Below are 27,028 nucleotides of genomic sequence, written 5' to 3'. Positions count from 1 at the left end.
GTATACACACACACACACACACACCCCACATCTTCTTTATCCGATCATCTGTCGATGTACGTTTAGGCTGTTTCCATGTCTTGGCTATTGCAAATAGTGCTGCTATGAACATAGAGGTGCATGTATCTTTTTGAATTATAGTTTTGTCCAGATATATGCCCAGGATTGGGATGTCAGGATCATATAGCAACTCTATTTTTAGTTTTTTGAAGAACATTCATACTGTTCTCTATAATGACTGCACCAATTTAGATTCCCACCAACAGTGTAGGAGGGTTCCCTTTTCTCCACACCCTCTCCAGCATTTGTCATTTGTAGACTTTTAATGATGACCATTCTGACCAGTGTGAGGTGTTACCTCACTGTAGTTTTGGTTTGCATTTCTCTAAGAATTAACGATGATGAACATCTTTTCATGTGCCTATTGGCCATCTGTATGTCTAACTTGCCCTTATATTTTAAATGTTCTCTTGATTAGTACTAAGACCTTCCAAGATCCAACATGCTATTCTATCATAACCAATGTTCATGATTCTGGAGAATATCTAGTTTTCCCACCTCCTTCATGTGATTCTCAATCTTAACTACACATTAGACTTAACTAGGAAGTTTTTTAAAAGTCTTGATGCCTGGGCCTCTCTCCAAAATAATGCATCTCTTTGGGTAGTACCTGGACAAATGGATTTTTTCCCTCCAAGATCCCTATATGATTTTCAAGCCCAACCAAAGTTGAGAACCCTAACACAAGCACTGAATTTCCACTCAGGAGTTGCCGCCTTAACCTTCAACCTGGAAAAATGAAGGCAGCATTTTTGTATATCTGGAATCTGTTTCTTGTGTGTTATAATTTTTCATTCATCATTATATCACTTTAAATAACAGTGACTGCACTTCTTTTAGGTACCAGTATTGTATTAGATACTGAAAATAAAGCGATGAGGAAAAATCTTAGCACCAGACTTAGTGGAGTTGATAGTATTTTGGAGGAAATTTATAGGTGAAACAGTCACTAAAGAGAGAATTACAAGTTGTGATACATGTTATAAAGAAAAGGTGTAGGTTTTGATGGGCATATAATAAGGATCCCTGATTTAGATTGGTGAGGGAGTGGGAATAATTTCTATGGAATTCTTTAAGCAGATACCTAAAGGGATGAGATATGAGTTATTTAAATGAGTGTGGGAGGTAAGGGGATTCTGAGCAGAAGAACCATCTCATACAAAACCCTGGAATAAGAAAAAAGCAGCCATATATTTGAGGAAATGCAAGAAAAGCACTATGTTGGAAGCAAAGAAGATTATGAAAGATTAGTAAGGTATAAGCCTGGAGAAGTAACAAATGTCAGCTAAAGCAGGGTTTGGGCACCTTGCTAAGAATTTAGATTTTAAATTGCTATTTTTTTTCTTTTTATTTGTATATTCAGTAAGACACCACTAAAAGGATTTTAGGTAGTGGAGCCCATGATCTAATTTGCAAATTCAAAGATTATTCTGACATTCTGGCTGTTGTCTGCAGAATGATTTCAAAAGGGACAAATCTGAAGTAAGATCGGGTCATAGACAATTGCACTAGTTCAAGTATAAGATGACAATAATGTGAATCAAAGAGACAGTTACAGAAACAAATGTGTGAAATTGAGTTATAGTTTGAGAAAAAGATTGTGGTAGGGAGAAGGAAATGTTACAGAATTCTGGACCTTCCACTTACTATCTGTGAGACAGGAGGAAGTTATTTCACCTCTCTAGACCTCGATATATTCATCTGTAGAATGAGGAAAATGCTATTTCTTTCTTAATGTCTAAACAAATATATAGTAGTCAACTGTTGTTCTCCAAAAGACCACCAGAAAAAATATTTTGGTCTAGTAAAACTTAGTTTAGTAGATTTACTAAATGGAGATCACCTTGACAGAGTCTTAGTATCTCCTCAAAAGAGGCATGACTGGGGAAGATATTTATATCATTTTAGGGCATGAATTGAGTGATTTTAAGGTGGATCTTGCAAGTTGATAGAGCGGTTGGGATTGGGCAGAGTATGACAGTGGCTTTGGATTGATGGGCATAGCAATGTGGAGTAATTCTTCCCGTTGTTGCTCTTGAGGAGTGAACTATGAGAGTTAATTCACAGTCTTATCTTTCAGGGACAATCAGCTAGTTTTTGCTGTTATTTTGTCAATATTATTTAGCACATGTGTGGGAAACAACGCCCATTCCACAATTGTTTAACATGAGAACAGGTAGTGTTTTCAAATCCTTTTAAGATGTTAACATGCTGTGACAAAGCGAGAGAGAGGCATGGACATATATACACTACCAAAAGTAAGGTAGATAGCTAGTGGGAGGCAGCCACATAGCACAGGGAGATCAGCTCGGTGCTTTGTGACCTCCTGGAGGGGTGGGATAGGGAGGGTGGGAGGGAGGGAGATGCAAGAGGGAAGGGATATGGGAACAGATGTATATATATATAACTGATTCACTTTGTTATAAAGCAGGAACTAATAAAAAAATGATGTTAACATGCAGGAATTTTAGAGTTTTTAAAGAGGGGAATTCCCTGGTGGCCTAGTGGTTAGGATTCTGGGCTTTCACTGCCATAGCCAGGGTTCCATCCCTGATCAGGGAACTGAGATCCCTCAAGCCATGTGGTGTGGCCAAAAAAACAGAAAAAAAAAAATTACTAAAATAAACCAATATATTGAGACATTATATATTCCAATAACATCCAAGTTGATCTCTGTCCGATATATATATTTCATAAAAGAAGGGGATATTAAAACAAAATGCCAAATAATAATAATTTTAAAAGTTAAACAGTGATAAATAAATATTTACTTTTTTTTTTTTTTTTTGTGGTACGCAGGCCTCTCACTGTTGTGGCCTCTCCCGTTGCGGAGCACAGGCTCCGAACGCGCAGGCTCAGTGGCCATGGCTCACGGGCCCAGCCGCTCCGCGGCATGTGGGATCTTCCTGGACCGGGTCACGAACCCGTGTCCCCTGCGTCAACAGGTGGACTCTCAACCACTGCGCCACCAGGGAAGCCCTCAATTCTCCACTCTTATAATTGTCATGGGAACTTCAGTACCAGATGTACAATCACTTACTTAAGGTAAAGAAGACCTCAGCTGGGGCCCAATGTTATGTTCTGCCTGCCTCTTTATTGCACTCAGGCTTGTCCTAGAACATGTTTTGTGTTTTAACAGTGTTTGGCCCAGTGCCTGCTTTGTACTTGAGCTGCATCGATCCTTAATCTTCCCTCTGGAACTTGTGTGCAGAGGCCTCCACAGGACACTGGTCCTCAGTTTCATTGCTGCCTGTTCCAGTGTCTGCCCTTCAGACTTTTCTCAGCCTTGCTGTATTTCATGCACCCTCTGAATGATTGCCTTTGCTTTTTCACTTTGATTAATCTACATCTCAGTTTCTGTTGGTTGGTCTATAAATGTAAATTCTTATGTTCCTTTCCCTTCGGTTAATAAAGGGAAATCAATTTAACTGTCACACAGCACAACATTTTCTATTCTTCATGCTGTAAAAGTTTTCTTCCAGGAACCAAGAAAATGACTATTCCTACTAGTGGCCATGCTGGTAATATCTGGGCTGTGTTTCTATGGGAGGAGATTTGGTATTCAAACACCAAATCCTAGCCATTGCTTTCAGTCAGTAGCTAATAAGAAAATTATATTCATATTTTTAATGAATGTTGATATTCATTGATAACTAGGAATTTTCATTAAGAATCATGTTTCAAGTAACAGACATTTATTTTAGCCTCACTATCCAAAACACAAAACAAAACAAACCTGGCAATTTATTGTATGAATACTGAGTTATCACAGGAAACCTAAGAAGAGGAAATGCAACAGGAATTGAAAGCCATTAGGGACATAAGCAATATCTGTTATTCGTTCTCTCTTCCTATCTCTTTCCCATATTCCACACCACTCCACAGCCAGATACTCTAGTATCTATGTATTCACTTCATTTATTCTTCTTTCTCTAAAAGTCCTTCATTTTATGCTTTTGAGTACACATGACCACCTCAACCTCAACTTTCATGACCTCTTAATTTTACAAAGTATCTGTGTCAATTTCAAAGTCTGTGCCGAAAACATATAATTGAGTCAGCTTAGGTGTAAATTCTTGTTCTAATTAGCAGTGCCTATGGGTCAGCCAACTGCCTCATCAGCAAGCATATGTAAGGAGACTCTCAGAGAAGAGGACCAGCTGCCCAGGCATCACTACAGGTACCACGGCTTGGTCTGTAACATTTAGAGATTGACTCCAGATTTTTAATGCACTGAAAGAAGTAATTTACTTTTTATTTATGTTGGTTTTGCATGTAGATGCTTCCTCCAACAAAAAATGGTAAAGAGTATTTGAATGTGATTGGTACCATTAACTCTTACCTGGTAAGATTTCCTCTTGCTATAGGAACTCATTTCTAAGCACAATTTTCTAATTCTCTTTTTCTAAGCATTTACTGTCATCCATTAGGCTAAGATCATTTTCAAGATTACTTTCACTAGAGTCAATAGTACAAGGCTAATTTTCCAGTAAAATTCGTGGTCATTTCTGTTACATACGTGGTTCCCTAATTGAATGACTTTCAAACTTCAGCAGGTGTGAGAATCGCCTGCAGGACTTGTTATAACATTGATTGCTGGGCTCCGCCCCCAGAGCTCTGATTCAGCAAATCCAGATAAGATCTCAGAATTGCCAAGGTAGCACCTGAGAATTTGCATTTCTAACCAGCTCCCAGGTGTTGCTGAGGCTGTTGGTTCTAAAATTGAACTTTAAGAACCACTGACTTAAATTGGGTCATTTGTTGAGACATGGATGGATCTAGAGACGGTCACACAGAGTGAAGTAGTCAGAAAGAGAAAAACACATATCATATATTAATGCATACATGTGGAACCTAGAAAAATGGTACAGATGAACTGGCTTGCAGGGCAGAAATTGAGACACGGATGTAGAGAACAAATGTATGGACACCAAGGGGGTAAAGCAGGGGGTGGTGGTGGTGGTGGGATGAACTGGGAGATTGGGATTGCCATGTATACACTGATGTGTATAAAATTGATGACTAATAAGAACCTGCTGTATAAAATATATATATATTATTTAAGTCATCCAATGATGGAATGACCCAGTTGATTGTATGACTGATTTAACCAATAACAGAGTAATGTGAGTTAAAAAAAAAAAAAAGAACCACTGACTTAATTCATCATTATTTTCATTACAAGAGAATAAAGCTGAGAAAAGGTCTTATCTTTTAACCTAAGGAATCGAAGTGTGGGGACTGTGTTCCATTGTTCCCCAACCTATGTTATGTCCCTATTCTAAAATCCCCAGGCTATGAAAATGCAAGGGACTTTTGAGACTGTCAAGTCCTGTCTTTTTTTATACATGCTCATACTACATTGAGTTTAACCACGCCCATGTACCACCTCCATTTTTATGTCCTTAATATATTTATTTTATTTACAAAGAAAACCTTATGTCACTTCCATATATGAAAAAGAAACATCTCTTGCTTTAAATTGAAGGTAACTATAAAAAAATTTTAAATGTTACTTAATTTTAAAAAGTAATGAGTATAAGCGATACCAAATCAAATAGTTTTAAAAATACATATGCAAAACCAAATTACTCAGTGAGAATAAAAAATGTTTGTGATTCATTCTTAACTTCAAGTATAGAATGCTTACTATCTGGCCACAGCTGTAGCAGAGTATACAAACAAAAAGGCAAAGAAAAGGAAAGCAAGAGAGGAGATAAAGACAAACTTCATCTCCTTTGAATTGCGGCCTAGGACCACCCTCTCCACACAGTTCATGATTAAGAATCAGAAGAGGACAGATAGATAGGTGGGTGTGGTTTGCCTATAATGTTTTCCACCATCTGTTTTTTCTTATTTCAACACACAGTAATTGTCCTCTAATAAAAAAACAATTTTCATAAAGGAGGACATTGTGACAGTCTGTGAAAAGAATGGTGATGTTTTTGCCCTTTTGTGAAATTGGTAACATTTTTCTTGCAAAACTGATTTTACAGTGTGATATTGTATTTACTCCAGGTGAGATTTTACAAGTAATAATTATCTCTGATGGCTTAGTACCTTCTCCATTACATAAATCACATGAATTCTAATTTATCTCAGTGATTTGAGATTAGATGGGCCTCTGTAAACAACTTCTAAAACTTTCTCAATTTTGTAAAAGTTTCTGAGGTATATATTCAACCAAAACCACTGTAATGGAGATAATGACATATGGTAGAAAGAAAGGCCCAGCTTACATCTCACTGTAGGACTGGTTTATCTTGGATATTGAGGGATTACTATATTCAACTTCTTTTCTTTGAGTAAGACAGTGTTGCCATGGTTTCTTGTATCCCTAGTTATACATCTACATGAAAAGAAAAAAAAAATCACAGAAAGCATATCCAAGGAAACACAAAACTATGGGTACTCATGAAATGTGAAATACCCTTGAATATACCACATTGTCCTTCCACTACTCCCTCTGCCAACCCCCCAAATCACTCAAACACTTTGGACATTCCACAACACTGTTATGGAGTTTAAATCCAATTTGATTAATCTAAAATTAAGAGACTATATATCTTGAAAAACAAGGTATATTTCATATATTCTGTTACATGAGAGAAATAATAAGTAAGCTTGCCACAGGAGTTTGTTTTCAAGGAAACTAATTGAAAAATAATATGTACCAACAAACAAAATCCAGGTCCAGATGGCTTCACAGGTGAATTCTACCAAACATTTAAATAAAAGGTAACACCAATCCGTCTCAAATTATTCCAAAAAAGTAAAGAGGAAGGAACACTTCCAAACTTATTTTACGAGACCACTGAAACCAAAACCAGACAAAGAGACTACAAAAAAAGAAAGAAAGAAAGAAAGAAAATTTCAAGCCAATATTCCTGATAAACATAGCTGCAGAAATCTTCAGCAAAGTATTAGAAAACTGAATTCAACATTACATTTAAAGAATCATACACCATGATAAAGTAGGGTTCATTTCAGGGATGCAAGGATGGCTTAACATTCACACGTCAATCAATGTGGTATGCAACATTAACAAAACAAAGGATAAAGTCACATGATTATCTCAATAGATGTAGGAAAAACTTCTGACAAAAATTTTAAAACTCTCAACAAAGTGGGTATAGAGGGAATACACCTCAACATAATAAAGGCCATATATGAAGAACCCACAGCTAACATCATACTCACTGATGGAAAACTGAAAGCTTGTCCTCTAAAATCAGGAACAAGACATGAATGCCCACTCTTATTTAACATGGTATTGGAAGTCCTAGCTATAGCACTTAGGCAAAAAAAAAGAAATTGAAAAGCATACAAATTAGAAAAGCAAAATAGTAAAATTGTCACTATTTGCAGGTGACATGATACTATATATAGAAAAACCCCAAAGATGCCACCAAAAAAAACTATTAGAACTAACAAATGAATTCAGTGAAGTTTCAGGATACAAAATTAATATACAGAAATCTGTTACATTTCTATACACTAACAACAAACTATCAGAAAGAGAAATGAAGAAAACAATCCCATTTATAATCACATCAAAAAGAATAAAATACCTAGGTATAAGTTTAACCAAGGAGGTGAAAAACCTGTACTCAGAAAGCTATAAGACATTGAAAGAAATTGAAGATGCCACAAATAAATGGAAAGATACACTGTGCTAACAAATTGAAACAATCTATATGGTTCTAATAGTCATATTACCCAAAGCAATCTATAGATCCAATGCAATCTCCATCAAAATTTCAATGAAATTTTCACTAATATAGAACAAATAGTTCTAAAATTTTCTGGAGCCACAAAAGATCCCGAATAGCCAAAGTAATCTTGAGAAAGAAGATCAAAGCTGGAGGTATCACACTCCCTGATTTCAAACTGTACTAAAAAGCTATAGTAATCAAACCAGTATGGTATTGGCATAAAAACAGACACATAGATCATAGGAACAGAATAGAAAACCCAGATAAACTCACACTTATGTTTATCTAATCTCAAATCACTAAGATAAACCCATCTTATGTTTATCAATTAATCTACCACAAATGAGGCAAGAATCTACAATGGGGAAAAGATAGTCTCTTCAGTAAATGGTATTGGAAAAACTGGACATTACATGAAAAAGAACGAAACTGATGATGTGTCTCCTCAAACAAGTGACACAAAAACAAAAGTAAACAAATGGGAGTACATCAAACTAAAGAGTTTTGGCACAGTGAAGGAAACCATCAACAAAACGAAAAGGCAACCTTCTGAATGGGAGAATATATTTGCCATATATCTGATAATAAGTTGATATACAAAATATACAAAGAACTCATACAACTCAATAGGGAAAAAAACACAATCTAATTTAAAAATGGACAGAGGACCTGAATAGACATTTTTTTTCCAAAGAAAGCATACAGATGGCCAGCACGCACATGAAAAGATGCTCAGTATACTAATCATCAGAGAAATGCAAATCCAAACCACAATAAGATAGCCCCTCACACCTGTCAGAATGACTATTAGCAAAAAGACAAAAAACAAGTGTTGGCAAGGATGTGGAGGAAAGGGAATCCTTGTGTCCTGTTGTTGGGAATGTAAATTAGTACAGCCATTATGGAAAACAGTATGGAGATTCCTAAAAAAAACTAAAACTAGAACTATGATATGATCCAGCAATTCAACTTTTGGGTATTTATTCAAAGATACATGTACCCCTATATTGAAAAGATACATGTACCCCTGTATTCACTGAAGCACTATATACAATAGCCAAGGTAAAGAAAGCACCCTAAGTGTCTCTCAGCAGATGAGAATGGTTAAAGAAGATGTGAGATAGACACACACACACACACACACAATGGAATATTACTCATCCATAAAAAGCAATGAAATATTGACATTTGTGACAAGATGGATAGACTTAGAGGGTACTATCCTAAGTGAAATATGTCAGACAGTGAAAAAGATTACCATATGATGCCACAGATATGTGAAACTAAAAACAAAACAAAACAAATAGCTTCATAGATACATAGAACAAATGGGTGGTTGCCAAAGAGGAAAGTGTGGGAGAGATAGATGAAATAGGTAAAGGGGATTAAGTGGTAAAAACTTTCAGCTATAAAGTAAATAGTCATGAGGGTGTAATGTACAGCATGGGGAATGTAGTCAATAATATTGTAATAAATCTGTATGGTGACATGATAAATAGACTTCTCGTGGTGATCATTTCATAATGCATAAAAATATCAAATAACTCGGTTTTGTACCTGAAACTAATATAATGTTGTATGTCAATTATAACTCAATTAAAATTTTTTTTTAAAAAACATGTAATCCAGATTGACAGACCTGTTGGCCTATGTCCACCTTTGGCATTCCCATGATGATTTTGTTCACTGCAATGCTAGAAATAGTGACCTTGAAGTACACTGTAAATTTTGCTCTAAAATCACTGAATAAATATTTTATCATTCTCACCAAAATTTCTGTTTGAAATATGCTCATTAAATTTGAAATTAGTTTTTATAACTTGATAGCACTATAGTCTAGACATTTTGGAGCATGATTGTAAAGTAGGGCTACTTGCCTTGAAGTCTCAACTCTACCAGTTACTACCTGTGATGTCAGTTTTCCCACCGTAAAATGGGATAATAGTAAGACCAAACTCAGAGGGTTTCAGTAAGACCAGACTTAGAGGGTTTGGCCTATATGAATTATCAAATAATTGCTAGTTTCTATTAATAGAATTATCATCTTTCAAGGTAATATTTGGCAATAATTAATGAGATAGTCCATTATTAGGATTAGGAACATTATTACAGAGTGTTTAATATGCAATATATTGTTTCTTTGAACTAAATTCAAATCTCAACCCTGCCACATACTTTGCTCTGAAAACTCAGGCAAGTTAAATTACTTGAGCCCTGGTTCACTCATCTATAAAGTGGATTAATAATAAGTGCTTTATTCATAGGCTAGTTGTAAAAATAAATAATAGAGCTGAAGAGCCTAGTGTAGCTCCTGGCACATAGTAAACTTCTTTTCTCCAACCATTTATAACCAACTTTTACCAAAACGATGTTATAGAAATTATCCATTAAAAATAAGGTTCCTGCACCAAGTCACATTTTTCAGCCAAATTTTGGTGAGGACCGTTTTGAAATAGATAAAAAGTGCTTCAATTTTTAGATGGTAAAATACACCCATCTTTTAGTCACAGTTATGTTACTGTTATATTAAAGAAGAAACAAGTTTACAATGTTTATCCTTTAGGTTTAGAGTAAAGGATTCATCAATACTGAATCCCCTTTGCCTTCATTGTGCTGGTGACCTAAGAAAGCCTCACAAAGATGGGAACAAAGATTTACTGACCGAATCAGAAATTAAGGCAAAGCAGTATGATAGAAATCTTTCTTGAAACAATTATTGAAAGGTCATCTAGCTGTGGAATTAGAAAATTATACCTCAAAAAGAAGAGTTAGGGAGGCTCAACATTTTTTCTTGCATTTTTAATTTTTCTGTTGAACATAGGATATTTTAGAGAAACTATTTTATTAGTTTTATTAATTCTTTTAAATAAGCTATGGCATTCTAATTAAAAGTTGAAGTCCTTGATCTGTCTTTAAGAGATTTGTAAAGTGCATTTTCTTATTTTCTTACCTGGAAAGTAATGCTATTTGAAATTTCAGTGACCTCTCAGGAATTACAGAAGCAAACAGAAGTGTTCCTCTGCTAAAACCTGGGAAGAGACTAATAATGCTGTGGGGAAGGCTTGATAGGCTGTAGAGATTTTCAGAACATTTGAAATTGGATGTGATTTTGCTTCAGTGATTTTAAAGGAGAAATAAAGGCAATTCAGATGATCTTTCATGGAAGTTGTTTTATTGTCAGTTCTAATTGACTTGTATAATGCTCTTATATAATGTGCAATAATGCATAATTAGTTCTTTGACTTAACTTTAGAAATATATTCCTTAAGGTGGAGACACACTCAAGAAGATCTGAGTACACTCATATATTTATATTAATATAAAAATATGTACTTATTATATATTAACATTTATATATGTAGGTTATATTAATCTCTCTTGTCCAGATCATCAGTAGCATATGAAATGGTTTTTGCATATTTTGAGTTTTTTGTTTAAATTCCTAGAAAATTTGACACTACAAAATCGATTGATGCAGTGCATATTAGTCAATATTTGTTCATGATTACTGACAACACATTTGTAATCACTGAATTTAATTTAGATACTGCTTAAAGATATACTACATTAGGAAGTTCTTTCCAATTATACCAAGTCTTCATGTAGAAGTTTCTAATAGGAACAAAGAATTAAACCTGTGTAGTTCAGTTTAATCACAGAGGACGTTTCCTGGGACGACATGGTGACCAACTTCCAAGGTCCCTACGGGATCTTATTAACTTGGTGAACTTACCCCAAATTTGGAAATCTGATTTGTCAAATCCTTGTGATTCTCATGTTACTAAGAAACAGTCAGGACTTGCTCAAATTAACTAAGCTCATAGGGAAAGATATATAAAACCAAAGTTTATTAATTTACAACTAAATTATAATTTTCAAGGGGACTAAGGAATTCTGTCTTTTGGCCAGTTCATTCTTCTTGTAGGTAAAACGTTAGAGTAGTCAGTTTATAATCAGAAGTTTGATTCCATGAGTTTGAAATCAGATTAAGGGTAGCTAATGACTTATTGTGAATACTTAGTGGTGTCAGATGAGGTAGCAAGTCATTTCCTCAGTGACCACGTCCTCTGCTCAGAGAGTATGCCATTTGTTCATAGATTGATTTAATCTCTGACACTCTTGTTCTTTCCAAAAGTCATATTTATTATAGATTAAGGTGAAGAAATTTTCTTTGGTAAATATTTGCACCGTCAGGAGTAATGTACAACATATTTAGCGATAGTACAGAAACCCGAACACATAGTTCCCAAAGTCCTGGAACAGTACTTTAGCCCCGAGTTCTGCCAGCCATCATTCCTATAGTTGCTGAATTGTGGGGCAGTCTGGCATCGTCTGTGGGGCGGGGTGGTGGTGTACAGGGCAGCAGCCACATAACTGACATGAAAGTAGTTTGATGCTTTTAGCAACCCATTCAGCTGTCCTGGGGCATACTGATTGAATATCTCCCCGAATGCTGGAAATCTTTCTGAATATCTTTTTGTCCTGCTCACTTCTATAAATTATAACTAACACTTCTTTTAATGTTGAAGGTGGATGTTTAGAATATGAGTTATTGCAGGAGGTTATAATAGCGATACCCTCCAGGTTCCAAACTGTACCAAATGATGCCAGACTGCTATGATTTGGGGAATTCTTATATCTGCTTTTGAAATCTTTTTTCCTGTCTCTTCCTGTCAGGGCTGTCACTTCTCATTTTTATCCTCTCACTTTCCTCTAGCAACAACCCTCAAATTTCTCAGAAACTGAATCTAATTTAGATCTACTCTGAGCAGGAAAACCTGGCCAATTTCTTAGATATATGTATAAAATAACGATGAATAAATTCCAAGTCATGGATTGAGGAGCTATTTTATGAGTAAAGGGACATACATTTTAGTTTCGGACCTTATGACACATGTTGTCTGTACTGAACACCTTTTGAGTTTCTTGGAGTCCTTGAATATATTAAAAATATTCTATTTTGATTCATAATAACCACTGGATAAGTGATCATCTGTGTCACATTGTTGCAAAGGTTGAAAATCAGTAACCTATAAATGAAACCTAGCCAGCAGTTGTGATTTGATTGGCCAAAGTTTTAAAGTTTTGGTAGTCAACATTTAAAATCAGGATATTTTAAATGTAAAGCTGAATCTCTGGGTTCTCTTGAAACACAAAATGTCTTGCAACACTGGACACGTATATTAACATGAAAACAATAGTTGAGGGCTAAATGGCATCTGCTTTCTTTGATGGTGTTATGGGTTGAATTGTTTCCCCTAAAAAAGGTTTGTTGAAGTCCCAATCCTGGGCACTTTAGAATGTGACCTTATTTGGAAATAGGGGGGTCATTGCAGATGTAATTAGTTGAGGTGATACCATACTGGAGTAAGTGGACCCCTAACCCAATATGATTGGCGTCCTTATAAAAAGACTGCCATGTGAAGAGATGGAGAACACATGGAGAAGAAGATGGAGACAAATTGGAGTTAGGCAGCCACAAGCCAGGGAACTCATGGAGCCACCAGAAGGTGAAAGAGGCAAGGATGAATCCTCCCCTAGAGGATTTAGAGGGTGCATGTCACTGCCAACACATTGAGTTTGGACTTCTAACATCTAGAGCTATGAGAGAATGTATTTCTGAAGTCTTAGGCTGCTCAGTTTGTGGTACTTTATGATGACAGCCCTAGGAATCTAATACAGATGTAATTTCAGACAGTTGGGTGTGACAATATGGTTGAATAGACAATCAAAATTTCTCCTCAAAAATCAATTAAATGTTGAATAAATTATCTAAAAATATCATATCCACTCACAGGTAAAAGACAAGGCCTTGGATACACAAGGCAAGAAACAAAGTGACCCCTACTAAAGGAAGCCCTTGACCATCGGTAAATAAATGGAATAGAAGCAGTCTTCCCACTGGCAAAGGAGATTATACAGAGGAGGTAAGATTCTTGTCTGTTTCTGCCTTTTCAAGGAAAAAATATTTACCTGAGAATTTCAAACAATAGACTTATAGCTTCCCTGGTTCTGGGCTTGTACTTTAAACTCCAGTAATCTCTTAGCAAGCTAAGAAATTAGCATAACAAGTGATCAAAGGCTGATGGCACTCTTGGATCAATAGCAAAACCGCTCTGAAGAGATCCTAAACTCAGACCTTGAAAGATTATTGCAGAGAAAAAACCTCAGCCCCAGTGAATATGGAGCTTTCCAAATTTAATTACAATAATAATAATAATAAAAAACCCAACAGGGCTCCCTGGTGGCACAGTTGTTGGGAGTCCGCCTACCGACGCAGGGGACATGGGTTCGTGCCCCAGTCTGAGAAGATCCCACATGCCGCGGAGTGGCTAGGCCCGTGAGGCATGGCCACTGGGCCTGCATGTCTGGAGCCTGTGCTCTGCAACGGGAGAGGCCACAGCGGTGAGAGGCCCACGTGCCGCAGAAAAAAACAAAACAAAAAAAAACCCAACAACAACAAGGCCTCCAAAAGTCCAAAATACATAGTTACAATCTACCAAATATTTAGCTTAAAACACAAACTATAGCATTAGACCTTTAAGAATTTCATATAATAGAATTATCAAACTAGATTATCAATTATGTTTAAAAGAATTAAAAAGAAATAAAAAGGGGGAAATAATCATTCAACAACACTTATTGATTTTACCTAGCATAACATTTATTGAAGAGCATTTACATCAGACATTCTGCATTTTTCCAGTTACTGGAAATACAAAAATTAACCACCATCACCCACCACCACTACCCTTATCACTGTCTTTATGGAATTTATATTTTAATTGTGAGAGACAGATATAAACAAAGTAAGTAAAATAAGTTTCATGGTGAAATATGCTATGAATTAAAATAAAGCAAGGAAGGTAGATCAAGAATACTGTGAAAGAGTGTGGTTCCAATTTTACATTGAAGATCAGGGAAGGCTTCAATGAGAAAGGGATACTTGAACGTGAAGGAGTTATGTGAGCAAGTCAGATGAGTAGCTGGAGGAAGAGTGTTCCAGGCAGAGGGAATCACAAATACAGAGGCCCTGAAATGGTTACTGAAAACAATAAGAAAGCCTGTATGGCTGAGTAAGACTGAGTGAGATAAACCATAGTAGGGGTGGCAGAAAATGAGGATCAAGAGGAATGGTAGGAAGAAATTAGAAAAACTATGGTATCAAAAAGTTCCAGAAAGGTATAAAAAAAGAACAAAATTAGAACTTTCAACAAAAAAAGTGATTGTTAAAATATGAAAGTCAAATGGATAATTAATCTGCAGATGAGACAACACTGAAGAAAGAATTAGAAAAATAAAAGGAAGCACTGAAGAAATAAACCTGAAAGCATCACTCAGAAAGAAAGAGATGAAAAATACAAAAGTTAGGTTAAATTTTAAAAAAAATAAGATAAAATAAAGAAGTTTCACATATGTCTAATAGACATTCCAGAAGATTGAAGATAGGCTGTATTTGAAATGATACTAAATTGGAATTTTCCAGAAATTTTGAATTTCTAACCTGCTTCATTCAGTTTACTGCAAGTTTTCTTAAATGTGTTTGAATTTGTGACATTGCAGAATTAAGTTAGAATTTTATAGTCATAATCAAGGTGTATTAACTTCTCATTAAAAGGTATTTTTGTTATGAAGCACTTGCTAAAAGAACTGAAAACAAACTTTGACATTTATTTTTCACTATCTCCATCTCTTCCTTCTATTCTTTTTGACTTTGGGAAGAGAAGGGAGATTGAAATGGGTGGAGAAAGAGAAGCCAGGCTGTGCCTGATATTTGGAAAAGAACGACTGCTCTTCTCCGGTGGGAGAGTTTCTAGATGTCAGCTTTTTTGTTTAGATGAATAGAGTTGACTACATAAATGTATAGCTGTCCTTGATTGTATGATCTTGGAAAGGCTTATCAGAAGGTTTTACTTGCTCATGTCTGTGTGACTCATGTAAAAACTAGAACTTATGACTCTCAGTTCCAAATTTCAGCATCTACCTAAGGTAGGATTTTTAAAAACATTTTAATTGAAGTATAGTTGATTTACAATGTTGTGTTAGTTTCAGGTGTTCAGCAAAGTGATTCAGTGATGTGTATGTATATATATATATATATATATATATATATATATTAGAGATTCTTTCCATTATACGTTATTATAAGATATTGAATATAGCTCCCTGTGCTATACAGTAGGTCTTGTTGCTTATCTATTTTATATATAATAGTGTGTATATGTTAATCTCAAAGTCCTAATTTATCCCCCCACCACCCCTTTCACCTTTGGTAACCATAAGTTTGTTTTCTATGTTTGGGTCTACTTCTGTTTTGTATCAATATATATGTTCATTTGTTTCATTTTTTTAGATTCCACATATAAGTGATATCATATGATATTTGTCTTTCTCTGTCTGACTTACTTCACTTAATATGATAATTTCTAAGTCCATCCATGTTGCTGCAAATGGCATTATTTCATTCTTTCTTATGGCTGAGTAGTATTCCAGTGTTTGTATGTATGTATGTGTGTGTGTATATATATATATATATATATATATATATATATATATATATATATATATATATATACACCACATATTCTTTATCCATTCACCTGTTGATGGACATTTAGGTTGCTTCCCTGTCTTGGTTATTGTAGTGTTGCTACGAACATTGGGGTGCATGTATCTTTTCAAAGGATATATGCCCAGGAGTGGGATTGCTGGATCATATGTTAACTCTATTTTTAGTTTTTTGAGGAACGCTCTATACTGTTCTCCATAGTGACTGCACCAATTTACATTCCCACCAACAGTGTAGGAGGGTTCTGCCTAGGGTAGGATTTCTGTCTCTCATGATTTGTCTAGTCACTCCTCTCTTCTTCTCTGTACATCTGACAAATTTGTACTCATTTGTACTTATTACCTGAGATTAGTTTTTGGACTTAGATGTTTCTCCAGCATATGCTTATCATTTTTATTAACCCACTCTTTTTCTTAATATTAGGTGATTTAGACAGATGAAATTTTACATTGTGATTTGTAACTAATTCACAAGACTTCCAACTTACAAAATTACAAATTACACATACAGCAATCTATTTATTCAAATAGATTACACATAATAGATCACTGTATAATAGATTACTATATATTTGAATAAATAAATTACTGTATGTGTAATATTTTGGTGGTAGAGACACCACAAAATATTTTGACTGGCAAAGTAGGAGGTCTGTGGCAAGTGAGAATTTTCACAGTCTTCTCAACCTGATGCATGTACTTTAATTGAAGAAATTAAAGCACAGATTTACTTGGTAGAGAAAATAAAGCCAAGACATATTAATTAGGATTTTTTCAAAGTTAAAAAGCATTTTTAATTTTTAAAACAAATGATAAATGTCCATGGTTAATATTGCTCTAAAATGAATTCTTTAGCTGAATTTTCCTTTTCATTCCCTTGATTCTGATCATACTGCTTATATCATAGAGTTTAATGTGCTGTGTCAATTGGAGTTCAACCAGAGAAACAGAATCAGTTAGGAGCTATATTTTAAGAAATGTATATCATGTAATTGTGGGAACTAGGAAAGCAAGTCTGAAATCTATAGGGCAGGCCATCAGGGAGTGCAGACTAGGACCTCTGGTGCATGGGATGAGACTGCTGTCCACAAGCAGAATTTCTTCTTCAGGGAAGGCTCAAAGCTCAGCTCTCCTCTTAAGGAACTGGGTAGCAGGTAGCCAAGGATTTGTCCCAGGGAAGTATGGAGACAGTGGGGTACAGGACCACATGTGAACTGAGGCTCCAAGTCCCCTGGCTCCATCATCCAATCAGACTTTACTTACAAAACCCAAATTCAAAGATGAAATTTTTTTAAAAAAGTCAAGACAATGACCACAAAGCATTAAACCCCAAACAAAAAGGCCCTCTTCTGAACGTGGGGCCCTGGTGCAGACTGCACTGGTTAAATACATGTCCATGCAGCCAGCCCTGAGCTCAAGCCTGAGATAACTCATGCCTCCCAGAGAACAGGGCCTCCTAAGAAAGGAGGAGAAACATTTATATACCAGATAAATACCTTCTAACCAAACCCTGTACCATCATGGTAGATTAGTTCTACAGGAATGAAGGATCACTAATGACCCATTATGAGAATTCCTTCATTCTGGAGACAGGGATAGGTTAAAGATAAATATGTGACTTGGTCTTCCTTTTTCTCATTCACTTATTCATGTTTATTAAGTCAACCAACAAATATGTATTTGCTAGCATTCTACAATGTCCTAATCTTTCTGCTAGTTTATAGGGACACAACTAGAAACAGTGTATGGTTTCTTCCTTGGAGAAACTTACTCTTAAACATATTAATATTATATTCCCTATAGTTCCTGGCATATTTAGCCAAACAACCTAATGCTTATTTAACATAAAGTAAACAGTGAACCTGACTGAATGTGAAAATGTGAAAGCAGAACTATAGGTAGTATACAAATGAACCTTAACCTTAAAACAAACCCTATCTTTCTGAAATTATTTCAACACTCCTTAAATGTACTGATTCAGGGTGTCCATTTTCTTTTCCTGCAGTGAAGCATTAAATTCACACTGGTATAATTACATTGCAAAGAGTTTGAGTAATGAAGGAGAGATGCCATGTATTTGAGATTTTTAAGTCTTTCTGCATATTTTATCATGAAAATATTCAAGATGTGATTGAAAAAATTAGTTGTTTTTAAAAGGTCATTTAAAATAACAATAAATAACATTCTCAATATTTTAAAAAGTCATATGCTTAGTCTTACATGTAATATTAGTTAGGAATATATTCAACTATGAGTAACAGAAAACCCTAATTAGTGGCTTAAATAAATTAAGGTTTCTCTTTTTCACATAACAAGAACAACAGAGACAGAAAGATGCTGTCATTAGTTCAGTGGCAGAACATTTTTGGGCAGCTGTCTCTGATATTCTAGTGACCCTTCCCTTGTGTGTTTTATTCCAATGGAGCTACAGACATTATATCATTACGGTAGTGGGTGCTCAGTCAACGTTTGTTCCTATCTTTATGCTAAACAATTCTGAGAATAAGTATGCTTTCCTTTTTTGTGTGCTAGTCAATTCCCATTTCTGTGCTAAATAACATTGGGACTAGGAAGAAAATAAGTTAACTATTTGTTTCAGGAATTACTTGTTCCTTGATAAGCTAACTGTAGGCACTGGCTCTGCTTATCAAGGCCTACTTCAAGACCCTCACCTCATTATGTTCATCTGTTACAAAACTATCATGTCATATACTCTGCCATTTCAGGCCCTAAAGCCCTAAAAATATCCTCCTCTAACCTCCCCTTTATGAGACACTCCCAAGAATCTCTCAAAGGGGTATTCTTTCACAATGTAGGGTAATCAGTAGGTTTTTCTGGAATTTTGTGGAATTTTGTCGATTGGACACACCAGAGCAGGAAGGAGGGTCTCAGCCGTATATGTCCCACTTATCAGGAAATCAAATGTTTCCAAAAATAATTACAGTGGAATTTCATTTAGATTTCACTGGCTGGAACTGCCTGTAACTAAAGGAAAAGGTAAGGGAATGGGAAATCAATCAAGATGTAGCACCTGCAGATTTCCACATGGTCACTCAAAAAAAAAAAAAAAAAGCAGGTTCTTTTAGCAAGAGAAAAGATGATGAACAAATGGATACCAGATAGGCAACTAAACCATGGATGTCTTTTCCCGAATAATCAAAAGAGCTTCATTAAAAGAACATAGGATAAAATTTAAAAGAAAAAATGTCCAAAATTTAAGACCTATTGGAGAAAAGGACTGAAACATGAAGTTGGATATTCTTGTAAATGGAAGCAAAGATCTCAGTCTTCCCTAACTCAAATAAAAATAGCCTAATTGAAAAAGAGAAGATCAAAGAGCTAATGTGTATATTTTCTGCATAAAAATAATAATTTCTCTATTGCAGATAAATGCCTAGCAAACTAAGAGACAAAGAACATTTGCTCCTTTTTCACAGCTTGGACGGCAATATTTTTGAGAATTAGTATTTTTTCTTTAGGAGAGTGCATGTATGTGTATGTGCGCACACACACACACAATTGGTTCAAGAGTCTGCATTGAATGACTGAAAAAAGCAAATGTCCCTGATATCCCCACGATTCAGAATGACAGAGAAATTGAAACAGGCCCTATCTGGGTAACTAAGGAGATCAACAGAAACTACTCAATATCATGCTAAAACTCTCCCTTCTTTATTTCCATGGTTCTCTCCCTAACCTTTCCTTCTATCTTCCTATCTCACATACAGATGCATACTGGGGAATTAATTTTTCCAGACTAAAAATTCAAATCTGTTATGTGGGTGAATGCTCTGAATTGTTGAAAGGTGGGTGACAATACTCATGGTGGAGATTGGGAAAAGGCGGTACCTTGAGAAAGAGAATAAGGAATCCAACAGCAAGGGTACCCACAAGGGGACCCCTTTACAGATAGCTGAATGTCTTAGTTAAGTTTCTGTGGACATAGAAAAAGTCATATTTATGGTACAAGTTTACTGAAAATTTGGAGAAATTATACAGAATTATATCATGGGAATATAAATATCTAAAAGAAATTCAAATATACATGTAAAACCTTTGGAGTGGTATTGTGGGACAAATGTGCAAATGAATAAAGAGAAACGATAGTCCACTCATATGTCCCATTGACAAAGCCCAGGTAATATGTAGATGGTTGTGTTCAGCTATTCCAGGAAAGTGAGTATAGGGTTACATGGCAGAGCTGAATGAGATGGAGAAGAACATGATGCTAAAAAATAGTCTGAGATCAAAAATGTCTGCTTTCTGTCATATGCCTGTGGAAGGTGAACATTGATGAAAAGAAGGTTAGATAGAAATGGATGCTTGGGTTACATTCCATCAGAGTCTTGTGCCGCAGAACGCCAAGCATGTCTCAAAAACACATTTGCTATAAATGATTAACCTGATTCTGTTCACAAATGGTATAGTCTATGATTGCTTCCATCCGTAAGGTTTGATAATCTCTGTCTCTTCTTCTTCTTTAAAAAATTTACACCGTATTGAGCTTCTCCTTTTCTGAATTCCTCTTTTCATTTATGTGCTTTATGTACTATGTACTTGTTTTATGGACTTTCCTAACATTAAATGTTCCCCTTTTAAGAACAAAAGCTGTATATATTCTTTGCATCTCCTCTAGAAGCCAACACAGCATTGAAGAGAAAGTTCTTGCTCAATTAATACATATTGAATTAAACAAATTAAATAACAATTCCAAAGGCATTGAATGTATTTAGACCGAAGGTATTTAGAATGCCTACAGCATAAGCTTAAACTTTTCCAATAAGAAAAAGGTTGTCAGGAGGAGTGATTCATGGTGAAAATGGATAACATGATTATATAGGAATGTGTATTATCTCACTTTTCTAAATTCTCTTTTACAGTCATTGAATCTGAAAATAATAGACATAACTTATTCATGGAAAATATTGGAAACATCAAAATAAAAAACTCTTTAAATTTTTTCAAATTCACATATTAAAAAAATATTCAGTTATTTTACTGGGAGAAAGTCTATTAGTCCAAGACCGTTATCATTATCTCAATATAGGACTTAACAAGAAAAAGACCTAGCAGTTTTAGTGACATATATTTATTGGAGTGATATTGATTAAGAACTATGGTATCTTTCCCTCAAATAGTATATAAAATCAAACTTCTTGTACCCAATAATTATTTTTCTTTACCTTCTTAAGATGGCCTTAGATGCTGCTTTCAAGATATTGCGTTGCATAATTTCCTTTAAAATTCATTATAAAGACAATATTAATATTTTGAGGAGATTCCACCACTGTATTTCTACAAAGAGAGGCTATTTAAAGGGTTCTGAGGGTCTTCCCTGGTGGCGCAGTGGTTGGGAGTCTGCCTGCCGATGCAGGGGACACGGGTTTGTGCCCCGGTCCGGGAAAATCCCACATGCCGTGGAGCGGCTGGGCCCATGAGCCATGGCCGCTGAGCCTGTGCGTCCGGAGCCTGTGCTCCGCAACGGGAGAGGCCACAGCAGTGAGAGGCCCGCGAACCGCAAAAAAAAAAAAAAAAAAGGGTTCTGAGCTTGCTCGTTGTTAAGATATTAGTGTACTTACTTAGCCTGTTGTACCTTCCACTGATTCTTTGTCTCAATTTTAATGAGACATTTGCTTTTTTCCCTCCAGCATAATTTTCCTCCTTGGCAAGTTGCCAATTCAAGCAGTTTGGAACCTCTGAAGACATGCTAAAAGTAGACATAGAGGTATGAACTGTATTTAATTCAATTCTGTTCAGGACAAGTAAGTAGAAGAGTGATTAATTGCTGTTCACATACCTTTCAACAACTTTTGTCAGGAGACTGTACTGGGAAGAGGCTTACTGCTAGCTTGATAATCACCAGGGTTCATTCATGTTTCCAAATGAAACCTGGGCTGGAGTTCAACCACACTTAATGCTGCATAAGCATGGCCGCCTCCTGGCACACCAATTGTATGCTAGAAGTTTGGAAGGCATCTACAGGAATTTCTTTGCATTTGGAAATAACAGTAACAATTCGTACACAAAGAATGACCATGTACGTTACAGTATCTAAATGAATGAATGTACTAATATCTATTTTTTCTCTTTCTATAAAAAAGAGGATATTACCAAGCAATCTCACATATTTTTGTCCCCATACATAAATAATACAAAAGAGGAAAGCAATAAGAAAAAAATACGCATTTGTTTTCTATTGAAAAGATAAAAAAAAAAACTGAATGTGCTTATAACTGAGTTCATTTTCTGCTATTAAACATTTATCATGCACACATAATCAGTGCAGTTATCTATCAGGAAACCTTATTAAACCAGAAATGAATACTGAAAAATATCATAATTAAACACGATTTTAACTTACTTGTGAAAAAATAGAATGGAAGATGGTGGTACTGATGTTACAGTACTAATTGTATCTCCCATTGCAATGCTGTAATCAGCTTTCCACAATGTGCATGAATAACCCAGTGCTAGATTTGAATTGTGATTAATAATTTAAAATGTGTAAAGAGTAAGATTCCACCAAATACAAGTTGGACAGCATGAGCACTAGATGAAAAAAGGTCAGGAACAACCAATATACATGGTTAATAATAATTATCCTTTTCAACCAGGATGAATGTCATAGTTTCTATACACACACATACACACACACACATATTGCAATATTGTTTTCTGAAAATCAATCCAATATTAGGAAATGTGGCAGCAATTTGTATATAACTTGGGTGGTAGTATTTTATTTTTCTTCTTTTTCTTATTAATTGTATCTAAGTCAAACAGACCAGTGTTCAACAAGGTTGTTAAGTAAGTGAAGTGTTATAAAAGATGTAACCAATCTGTTTAGGAGGAAGTTTTGAGTGTCAGTGTGTCTGTTTTTTGCATGAAGCTTTAAGCTGGAATAGCTGGTCCTTTTTCTTCATTTCCTGTGGCATCTAATTTACTGTCTCTGAAGAGTTTATATGCACAGCCGCATCTCAAACAACATGAGATCAAGTGCATTTTATATTCTTTGACCAAAGGACAGCAGACTTCTGTGGGTTTAGTTTTTTATGGGTAGATTTTCAGCATCCTATTTTTGCCAAGGGGTCTATAAAGTAGCATCACTGAAGCTGTCAGCTTCCCTGACAAGATAACTTGAAAGCAGAACTGTGTGGAGGTTTTAGTTCAGCCCAGGCTCAGTGAGCCTCACAAATAGTTTAATTTGCAGTGTGTCCAAGCCAATAAGAAGGAGAGGCCAAGTCAGGGTTTGAGCTAAAGGAATCTTTTTGTTTCTTTCTTTTTTCTTGTTGACTATTTTTGAACCTTTTGAGCTGCCACTTAAGATTCCAATTTTCACACCTTTGAACATCCTAGGTTTTCTTGGGCATAATTAGGATTATACTGTCATATCAAAGTTGTAGGGGATATTTGCTACCAATGTTTAACATAAAATCAAAGCAGGTTTCATTTTTAAAAAGAGGATTAACATTCAAAAATAACACCAACTTATGCACATTCCTCACCAAAGCCAATTATCCTCCTTGAAAATACTTGATGTATTAATGTGAAAGGTGCTGTAAATATAACTCTACAGATATATTTCTAAATTTTATGCCATAAATATAGCTAAATATCATGCAGTTGGGGCAGAGGCTCTGTAAGCAAACAAATGTGATATAAGTTTCATATTTTACAACTTATTAAATGTATTACCTTAGGTAATTTGTTTATACTCTCTGATGTGTAATATCCTCACTTTTAAAGTTCAGTAATGAAACCTCTTTGATAATATAGCTATGAAGATTTAATGAATAGTCCAGTTGTAACAGGAAAATAAAATTTGCTATTTTTTAAAAAGAGAGGTAATGCCACTGATCGTATGTTCTAAGGAAGTATTAGGACACCATTGGACAAGCATTTTTAACAGAGAATACCTGGTTATGGGTACTTATGATAAGGATCTAGTTTATGAACACAGGTTTGCAGCTTGGAGGAGGGCCTGCACACTGACTCAGGGTTAAAAATGCACTGATTCAGTTGCTGAGGGATCCCTCATAATTCACTTAATTTTTCTGAGACCACCTCCCTAAGCAGTATAAAGAGTGTTTTGAGTAGAATTATTCATATGACTCCTACCACCTCTAACATTCTGTCTTTTCAACTGGAGTATTATAACAAAACTGTTAAACATCCTGCATGAAAACATTCATTCCCAACAATGAACAGTTCAATTAAACATCAAATTCCAGAACATTGCAATTTTTGTAGTTAAAAATGTCCCTAACAGAACAGACCAAAATGAGCTATAAAACATTAAAACACTTATTTGTGAAAGTGTCTCTATGTGAATCCATTTTGTTGCTAGTAGTTGAAAATCTGACCCAAATTGTTATAGCTTAAAAAAGCCTGGGGAGGAAATACAATTGGTTCATTCACTTTCACAGCCCAGGAGTAGCTGTGGTCTCCTGTTAATCTTTATCTAGCAAGTGATGTATCTAAGACTTAGTGTCACTTTCTTTATTTCTTAAGGTTGTTACAATAATCAAAAATTCCTCTTTGAGTTCTATGTTGTCTGTCAGAAACGTGTAGAGCTTTCTGCTATTGTCTGAATGTTTGTGTCCTCCCAAGATTCATACGGTGAAATTCTAACCTCCAAAGTTGATTATATTAGTACATAGGGCTTTGGGAGAGAGTAGGTCAGGAGGGTGGTGCCTCCTGAATGGGACTAGTACTCTTATAAAAGAAATCCTGCAGAAGCCTCTAGCTCCTTCTGCAAGGTGAAGATACAGTCGTCTGCAACCCAGTAGAGGGCCAACAAACAATCATGATCTTGGGCTTTCAGCCTCCAAAACTGTGAGAAATAGATTTCTGTTGTTTATAAGCAACCCAGTCTGTAGTACTTTGTTATAGAAGTCTGAAGGGATTAAGACACTCTCCCATCCTAATGTAAATTGGTGCAGCCACTATGGAAAACCCTCTGAGTTTGGTCTTAGCTATTATTCCATTTCATGGTGGGAAAACTGACATCATAAGTAGTAACTGATAGTGTTGAGACTTCAAGACAAGTAACCCTACTTTAGAATCATGCTCTGAAATGTCTAGACTATAGTGCTGTCAAGTTATAAAGACTAATTTCAAAATCATAACAAATAATATAAATGCAGAGTCAGGAGAGCTTGAAAGAAGGTGCAAAGGTAATTTATGCTGCCATTTCTATATTTTTCCACTGAGGAACTCAAACAGTACGGAAGGCTGAATGGAGTTTAACAGTTAAGTGACATCAGTTTTTTCTACAGAATATTGAGTTATATTCAGCTTTTATTAGAATAGCTGATGACAGGAAATTGCAAATAATTTATAGTCATTTTGAGACCATTTAGTGTGTTTTTAAAAACTAATTGCTTGACTTGAAAATTAACCAGGAAATTAGCGTCGTATTATAAAACAGTTGATTATGGTCTTGTTGTTCCTCTTCCTTTTATGAAGGAAATTTTGATGTCCTTTATTTTTAAACAACTTAGTTTCTGATTCATGAAAATATACCTCTATTCTGCTAGCCAGTAAACTGTTCCAACCTCTTTGCCTCTACTTCTACTTTTTAAGCTTATCATTTGATTTAGACATTGTATGATCCTTCATTGTGGTATGGAATACAAAGAAATCAAAATTCTGTCATAGAAAATTCTAACTGGTATTTTCTATTTCAAAGGTCTTCTCTGACATCATAATAAATAATTATTTCAATATTCTTCTTAACTTCCCAGGAACAGTAGTAAGGATATACTGCTTATGGTGATGGAAGTTACTGCAAAATTTTTTTAAATCAAATTTTATGGACCTGTAGTTATTTGATCACGGTATAATTTGATTATGTAGATGTAACTTGAATGTATAGGAGAGAAAATTATGATGCCAAAATGAAAGGATTCTGCACTGGTTTCATAACTCTCACAGTGAAATCAATTCATAGTTACAGGTTTTTACACTCAGAAATTCATTTTAATTTTGATCTGATTTAATCTCTCCCAATTATCTTAAGGATTATATTATACCTACTTTGGAAAATGAAAAACAATTCTGACCTGACCTGATAATCATCATATTATTAATCCATTGCCAACATATAGAGCAATTAAGATAATTTAATAGTTTCTTATTTTCTACCCACCTACTTTGTAAGTCCTTAACATGAGTCCAACATTTACTACCTAATTAAGTCACAATGTTACTTGAATTTTAAGTTACGTCTTAGTAACATTCAAATGCTGATTAAAATGCTAGACTTGTTAAAATTTAAAACCAATGTTCTGAGTTTAGGGTGAAAATCAATAAGTTAATTTCTTTTAACAGGAACATTTCTCCTGTGAACACTCACTTCCCACTCTTCTGATATTAGAACTTAGATTTTCTTTGTGGGTCTTCCCTACCCTTACTTATTTTTCTTTATTTATTGTTATTGACCCGATTCCTACGTCCAAAGGTAGGCATAACAGATTGGACCCAAAGAGATGCAAAATAATATTTCCTGGGACTTTCATGAAACAGAAGTGTCTCTTATCCTTTTCCCTTTTCTTCTAGATAGAGTGGCATAAAAGTATAAGGTCTCAAGTTAATATATTCACTTTGGTACCCCAAAAAAGGGAAACCTGGTATTGCCAGTGGGCCGCCCCAAGAAAACTGAGAACAAAGAGGTAATACCAGAG

The 27,028-nt window shown here is 35.3% G+C and overlaps 1 protein-coding gene across 1 annotated transcript in view; it reads left to right on the top strand.

Annotated features, from left to right (window-relative positions):
* Positions 1-27,028, top strand: part of LRP1B (LDL receptor related protein 1B) — a gene marked incomplete at its 3' end in the record, with an annotated part of 2,351,282 nt that overhangs the window by 334,244 nt on the left and 1,990,010 nt on the right. Inside the window, exons 17-20 of the mRNA XM_082630936.1 lie at positions 2,860-3,105; positions 4,153-4,240; positions 13,573-13,702; positions 21,992-22,068. The remainder of the gene's footprint in view (positions 1-2,859; positions 3,106-4,152; positions 4,241-13,572; positions 13,703-21,991; positions 22,069-27,028) is intronic.

Source organism: Mesoplodon mirus, assembly GCF_964341445.2.
Source record: "Mesoplodon mirus genome assembly, chromosome: 8".
NCBI classification, from domain to species: Eukaryota; Metazoa; Chordata; class Mammalia; order Artiodactyla; family Ziphiidae; genus Mesoplodon; species Mesoplodon mirus.
Note: the sequence above shows the minus strand (reverse complement) of the source record. Positions and strands in the feature narration are given on the sequence as shown.